The 6,950-nt window shown below is 31.8% G+C and overlaps 1 long non-coding RNA gene across 1 annotated transcript; it reads right to left on the minus strand.

The window, feature by feature from the left end:
* Positions 1-274: 274 nt before the first annotated feature.
* LOC116416611 lies at positions 275-4,329 on the minus strand. Its single transcript, XR_004226956.1, has 4 exons — positions 3,820-4,329; positions 3,076-3,195; positions 476-671; positions 275-325 (listed from the first exon to the last, which is right to left on the minus strand). It is a non-coding gene; the product is annotated as an uncharacterized LOC116416611 (long non-coding RNA).
* Between the last annotated feature and the right edge of the window lie 2,621 nt (positions 4,330-6,950).

A 6,950-nucleotide genomic window follows, 5' to 3' on the forward strand; every position in this document is an offset into this window, starting at 1 on the left:
TGACTCAGAATTATCCCGCGACTCATAATCAACCCGTAGCTTACAAGTATACTGCGTCTTAGATGTCGACTTTGACCGTAACAAAGACCTAGATCGTGACTTAGATATTAAGCGCGATTTTGACCGCGATTTTGATTTTGATTTTGATTTTAGAAAATGTATCAGTTTGAGGACCTCTGGCTTGACAGTTTTAATGGTGTGTTTTAAGTGAAGAAGGCCCTGATGAAATCAAATTGTTTTGAGTGGACATTGTATTGAGTCTTATATTCCGTAAAACAACGCGTGGCTCCTTAATGTTACTAACTTTGTGTAATCACCAGATGCTCTACAACCCATAATAAAAAGTTTTGTATCATTTTGATATAAATATTTACATATTTGAAACTGTATTTCTAAATCATCTATAACTATTCAATTTCGTTTGCATTAAAAAGCCAAAAAGTATTATAAAAAGAAAGTCTTAAATTTTATTTACCCAAAACTAATATTTTCACACATTTCTGATAAGCGCCTTTTTTTATTACCCCTTCATCTGTAGATTTATCACCATCATTTGCATCATCGAGACAAAGCTCTTTTCTGGTTTGTAACAAAATGCTCTTTTTGTACTTTTGAATAACATTACTGGAGTTAATAATATTTCCTTTCTTTGTCGAAAGTTTACTTGATTGCTATAAATATAATATACAGTTTATTTAAACAATCGGTTTATAGAAAATGACTATAATATTATATATAGCCTTTCATATAAAAAATTTTGTAATCTAATAGACCACGTAAAATCTACAGGACGTAAGATCATACGCATATATATATGTGTACATTTTTATTCCACACTCGACTAAAAAGTCCACTTTAAGACTGTAAAAAATGGAACAAACGGGTATATTTTTCCTGGAAATCAGTTTTGCGGGTCAAACATAAAATTTGTTTAACAATGGTACGAGTTACCATTTTCAGATCAGCGGGCAAAAAAAATTAAGGGCGTTTTATACCCGCGAATGCGAGCGTTTTTTCGTCCTTTGCTTGGGCAGCAGTTGCTAAACAATGAAAAACGCCAGCTAAAGCGGGTACCGAGCAAATTAGCGGGCGTATAGCAAGCGTTTTTAATTTGTTCACGCCCGCTGTATGTACGCGCGCGTGAGCGGCCCTACAAAAAATAATCATGCAATTACTTGAGTGATGAAGCTGTAAGCGTCGCGAGAGACTGACGAGATAATCACGTAAAAATTACATGACATATGGGACAATTTCTCATGTGATTATCACGTGATACATTTATAAAAACGGTATCTACAAATTTAAAAACAAGACAATTCGCAATAAGTCTGGGTCAAATTACAAAAACAGTACGATTTTGTAAAACATGCACGATTTTCGCGTTTTTTCGACCTAAAATTAGGGACTGAAGTAGTCGTTTTCCATCCGGCAGGCGAAAAAATGCAGCAGCGGGCGTAAAAGTATTTTTCGACCGAATTGTAATTTTCTATTTGAAACAAAAATAAACAATAAGTTAATAAATAAAGTTAATAAAGTCAATAAATCGATAATTAGTTCAATTTTCCTCATTTTTAAATTGATGAATATAACTAATTAGCATTTTGATAACTATAAAGTTGCAAGTTTAGACGCGTTTCGCGCGTTCTTTTTATAGTATCATATATTTTCTCAATATACACATTTCAAGGTTAGGTATTCATACATCTGCACAAAATTTCACGTGATTACGACGTAATAATATCGCGATTCTCACGTGTTTATCACGTCAGTAATTGCGTGATTTTTTTTCAAACGCATGCGCGCGCGCATAACCAAACTTCAAAGCCTTTTTAGCGGGCAGGAAATATTAAAAAACGCCCACTGCCTGCTTTCCAGGCGTTGTGAGTGCGTGTGTGAGTTTCTGTGTAGTGTGCATTGTAAAATATCGACAGCGACTATAGTGCGATATTCATAAAAACACAAAAATCGCACTTAAGTCACAAAAAAGTATAGTGTGCCCAAACGGCTTAGTAGGCTTTTTGAGGAAAAAGACCTACTTCACGCCCCTGCTACGCATTATAATATAGCGGGCAAAGGTAAAATTAGCGTGGCAAAATAAAAAATTACTGAAAAAATAAGTGGTCAAATCAATTGAAATTTTAATGGGATATAGTTTGGCACGTGACCCATCAACATAATTTTTTTCGCGAGATTATAATGTTTAGTTTCAGAGAAAAAAACGCAAAATAATAGTCTTTTTCAAAAATCAAAAAATGGCCATAAAAAAAAGTAAAAAAATATAAATTTTATTGATATTGACGGAGTAGTTCCAGAAATATTACGGTATACATACACACACACACACACACACACACATCCATACGGACAATTTCCGAAAACACTTGATTTGAACTTTTAACGCACCAAAAAGTATTTTCTAGAAGTTTTGAAGAAACTCCAAATTTCACTATTACAAAGCTTCCTCTAGGAGGAAGCTAAATGCTTCACTGTGGAGTTAGAAAAAGGAAAATTTTTTAAGCGAAAGTAAAGTTTTACAATTTTTTAAAATTAAAATTTTTGTATACATTTAAAATTGTTAAAGATTAATCAAATTTGTAACATTTACAATTTTTTTAAACATTTTAAAAATTAAAAAAAATTCTAAATTGTTTAAAATATTAAAAATTTATAGATTTTATTGATAAAAAAGCCTTTTAACCGAGAGTGGAATAATGTACTATTTTACATGTATTAACATAAAATAATCACTGCTGAATATATTACTGAATGTTAAAAAATCTGAAATTTAAAAAAAAACATAGATAATTAACCCTGTTGAAAATAAATATTTTTTGTGTAGGTATTTATTTTCAATGGGGAATACTTATATGAAGTACGGTAAGATTACTATTTTACATTAATAACACAACACACAAATTATTCTTTGTTTTTCTAAAATTTCTGAATCTTTAATATACTAGTAATATATGCACCAGTGCTTCAGTGACATGGAGGAAAACCTGAAGAAAATCCCACTTTGACTGCCTAATCACTGCTTACAAATAAATAATAAATAATATAATAATAAAGACTCACAGATGATTTTACTTCCTCCTCAACCGTACTTTCAGTTGATTCACCACCTCCATACGTTTTTTTTTAATCTGAATCATTTTTGTCTTTTATCAGCTGCTTTTCGGGCATCTTCTTCAGATTCTGTAAAAGAAAGTAATAGTTGTATGCAGACGATGAAAAATGTATTGAATTAAATGAGAATAAGTACAGAATGGAAAATGATTACGTTTGGCATTTTTGACGAATATGTAGATCTCTATATGAGAACTAAAACTATATGACTTAAAAAAAATTCACTTGCTATATTGTTTCAATATATTGAAACAAACTATCATGCAAAATTTGAGCTCTCTAGCTCTTACAGATTTTTAATGAGAGTAAGTCCAGCGTTGCAAATGATTTCGATTGCTTTTTTCACAATTTCGTATTTTCTCTCATTTAAACACTATCAGACGTAGAAAACTAAAATTTTGCATAGTGATTTGTCTTAAGATATTGAAACAATGAAGCTAGTTAACTTCATCTTAAGGAATATAGTTTCAGTTTTCATGTACAGACCTATGTGCACATTTCATCGCCAATGCCATGAAATTCAATGTGAGGCACCGAACAAAGTCAGATAATTCGAATCTATATTATCAATTATTTTGGAAGTAATTAAGCAAGAATTTGCACAAAAAAAACATACATATAGCTTTATTTATCTACCTTTGTTTAGTGCATCACATGAATATATAACTACGATATATCTTAAAATTTACTAACCTCCCAGACTGATTATATGTGCTTTATAAAATGTGCAACAATTATCTTGTATTTTATAGTTGCTTCCACACGACCTCCAATACACTCGATAGACTTGCTTTTCATCAAAGTCTTGTAGATTAGATGGGGAAATATGATTCCTATCCTTTTTTGATTTGTAGATCACATCTACTGGTTTGCAGTACCTTTTTATTGGATCATCTTCTGTGATAATACAGGCGTATTTTAGTTTAGCCATTACGAAACTTATCACTATAAATCTCAGTTTGTTTAAAGACACTAATGTTTTTTTTTCAAACAGCAACAATGTACTACACACTGTGTATATAACATTTACTGTATAAGCGCAAAAACATATACATTTACATTGTTGTGATATGCATATGCAGTGAGACTCCCTTAAGAAGCAAGATACAGCATCAGAGTGCACGCTCAATGATTACTTTGGCCATAACAACCACATTTACATTGCTCCTTGGGTTTAATTTGATAAATATGTACCTGCATAAAATGTAGACTATGTGACTTATTATACAGTTATTGTGATGTATAAGCTAGGGCAACTATATAAAAATGTACAGATATTTACTGCTGATGAATTTATAAATATAATAAGGAAAATAAATATAAGAGGATATACATACACATAACAAATATTGTGACTCTTAATTACACTTTATTACGTTGATGAAAAAGAATATTAATATGCATAATTAACTTTGTATAATTTTACCTATATTTATGTATGTATGCTTTATTTATTTATTTTTTTTTTTTTTTTTTGCAAAAATTGAAATGATATAAGTATAGATGTAATGGAATTAAAAAAAATGCTGATTCGAACAACAAAATTATACTTTTATATCGTAGTACACAACACGTTCTTGTTCAAATGTACAGTAGATATTGTAGTGTAGAGGATAATTGTTACGGTTAATTGTTATTTTGACCTATACATATGTATACCGATGAATGTGAGTAAAATGACCGATGTAAGATTATTCCTTTAGTGTAAAATCCTTTTTGTATTGTTTACAAGAGTGTTTCGTATAATATTCCGTACAATACTATTGTTTATTGAAATAAACATCGACCATTTCTTATAAGATTGAAGACGCATAAGTTCGCGAGCAAAATAGCATATATGCATCTAATGTATATAACTCCAAACAATTAGCCTTAATTGCATACCATTCTAGAAAACCGTCTCACTCCCAACCGAATTTCTGGGCTTAACCGGTAATCCTTCGTTTAACTTTCACAGTCTCGTGCGCCTAGTTGCCCCGGAGAATAAAAATAAAAAGGTAGAAATCCACGTGCTATGCATGTGTCCTCGAGTATTGTACACTCCTTTATAATTAATTTTATAATTTATAATTTTTTCTCATTGTAGTCCGTCCTTATCTTTGTACAGTATGAGCACACACAAATAAAATTCTTTTACTGTGTTCGACCTAAATTCTTTTTTCTCGCAGCGATTATTAGGAAGCATTAGAGTCATTGACTAAAATAATATTCATTTAGCCAAATTTATCTTTTCTATAATACTGATTTTACATGAATTATACAATCGTATAATTTGGTGATATTTACAAATAAATTTGAGTATTTCATTGTGACTGCTTTTTTCAACTTCGATAGGGTTTTTGAATTTTGTGTTTGAGTCAAAATCAATTGGTTTCTTTGTTTACTGGTATCAAAACTATGATAACCGTACCGTAATCTAAGGCAAATCGAGCTGTTGAGTACAACAATGGAAGGATTAGATCGATGCACCGCGTTTATTCAGAAAATTTCACGTTTTATTATGAATTGAGTCAATATAAAAGGTATTAATTCTTTACTAATATCAATCCTATGATAAACGTACGGTAATCTAACGCAAGTCGAGCTGTTGAGTACAACTGTGCAACGATTAGATCGATGCACCGCGTAGATTATGAGATATTCACGTTTTATTATAAATTGAGTCAAAATCAAATGGTCTCTTTGTTTACTAATGCCAAACCTATGTTAAACGTACGGTTATTACGAAGGATTTGATCGATGCACCGCGTTTATTCAGAGAATTTCACGTTTTATTATAAACTGAGTCAAAATCAGTTGGTTTCATTGCTCACTACTACGATACCTATAATAAACGTACGGTAATATAGCGCAACTTGACCTGTTGAGTACAACCGCCCAAGGATCGGATCGATCCACTGCGTAGATTCGGAGAAATTCTCGTTTTATTATCAATTGAGTCAAAATCAGTTGGTTTCATTGCTCACTAGTACGAAACCTATAATAAATCTACGGTAATCTAACGCAACTCGAGCTGTTGAGTACAACTATGCAAGGATTAGATCGTTGCACCATGTAGATTATGAGATATTCACGTTTTATAATAAATTGAGTTAAAATCAATTGCTTTCTTTGTTTACTAATGCCAAACCTATGATAAGCGTACGGTAATATAACGCAACTTGACCTGTTGAGTACAACCGCGCAAGGATCGGATCGATCAACTGCGTAGATTCGGAGATATTCACGTTTTATTATCAATTGAGTCAAAATCAATTGGTTTCTTTGTTTACTGGTATCAAAACTATGAGAACCGTACCGTAATCTAAGGCAAATCGAGCTGTTGAGTACAACAATGGAAGGATTAGATCGATGCACCGCGTTTATTCAGAAAATTTCACGTTTTATTATGAATTGAGTCAATATAAAAGGTATTAATTCTTTACTAATATCAATCCTATGATAAACGTACGGTAATCTAACGCAACTCGAGCTGTTGAGTACAACTGTGCAACGATTAGATCGATGCACCGCGTAGATTCGGAGAAATTCACGTTTTAATATAAATTGAGTCAAAATCAATTGGTTTCATTGCTCACTAGTACGAAACCTATGATAAACGTACGGTAATCTAACGCAACTTGACATGTTGAGTACAACTATAGAAGGATTAGATCGATGCATCGCGTTTATTCAGAGAATTTCACGTTTTCTTATGAATTGAGTCAATATAAAAGGTATTAATTCTTTACTAATATCAATCCTATGATAAACGTACGGTAATCTAACGCAAGTCGAGCTGTTGAGTACAACTGTGCAACGATTAGATCGATGCACCGCGTAGA

This window comes from Nasonia vitripennis (assembly GCF_009193385.2).
Source record: "Nasonia vitripennis strain AsymCx chromosome 2 unlocalized genomic scaffold, Nvit_psr_1.1 chr2_random0012, whole genome shotgun sequence".
In the NCBI taxonomy this organism is placed as follows: Eukaryota; Metazoa; Arthropoda; class Insecta; order Hymenoptera; family Pteromalidae; genus Nasonia; species Nasonia vitripennis.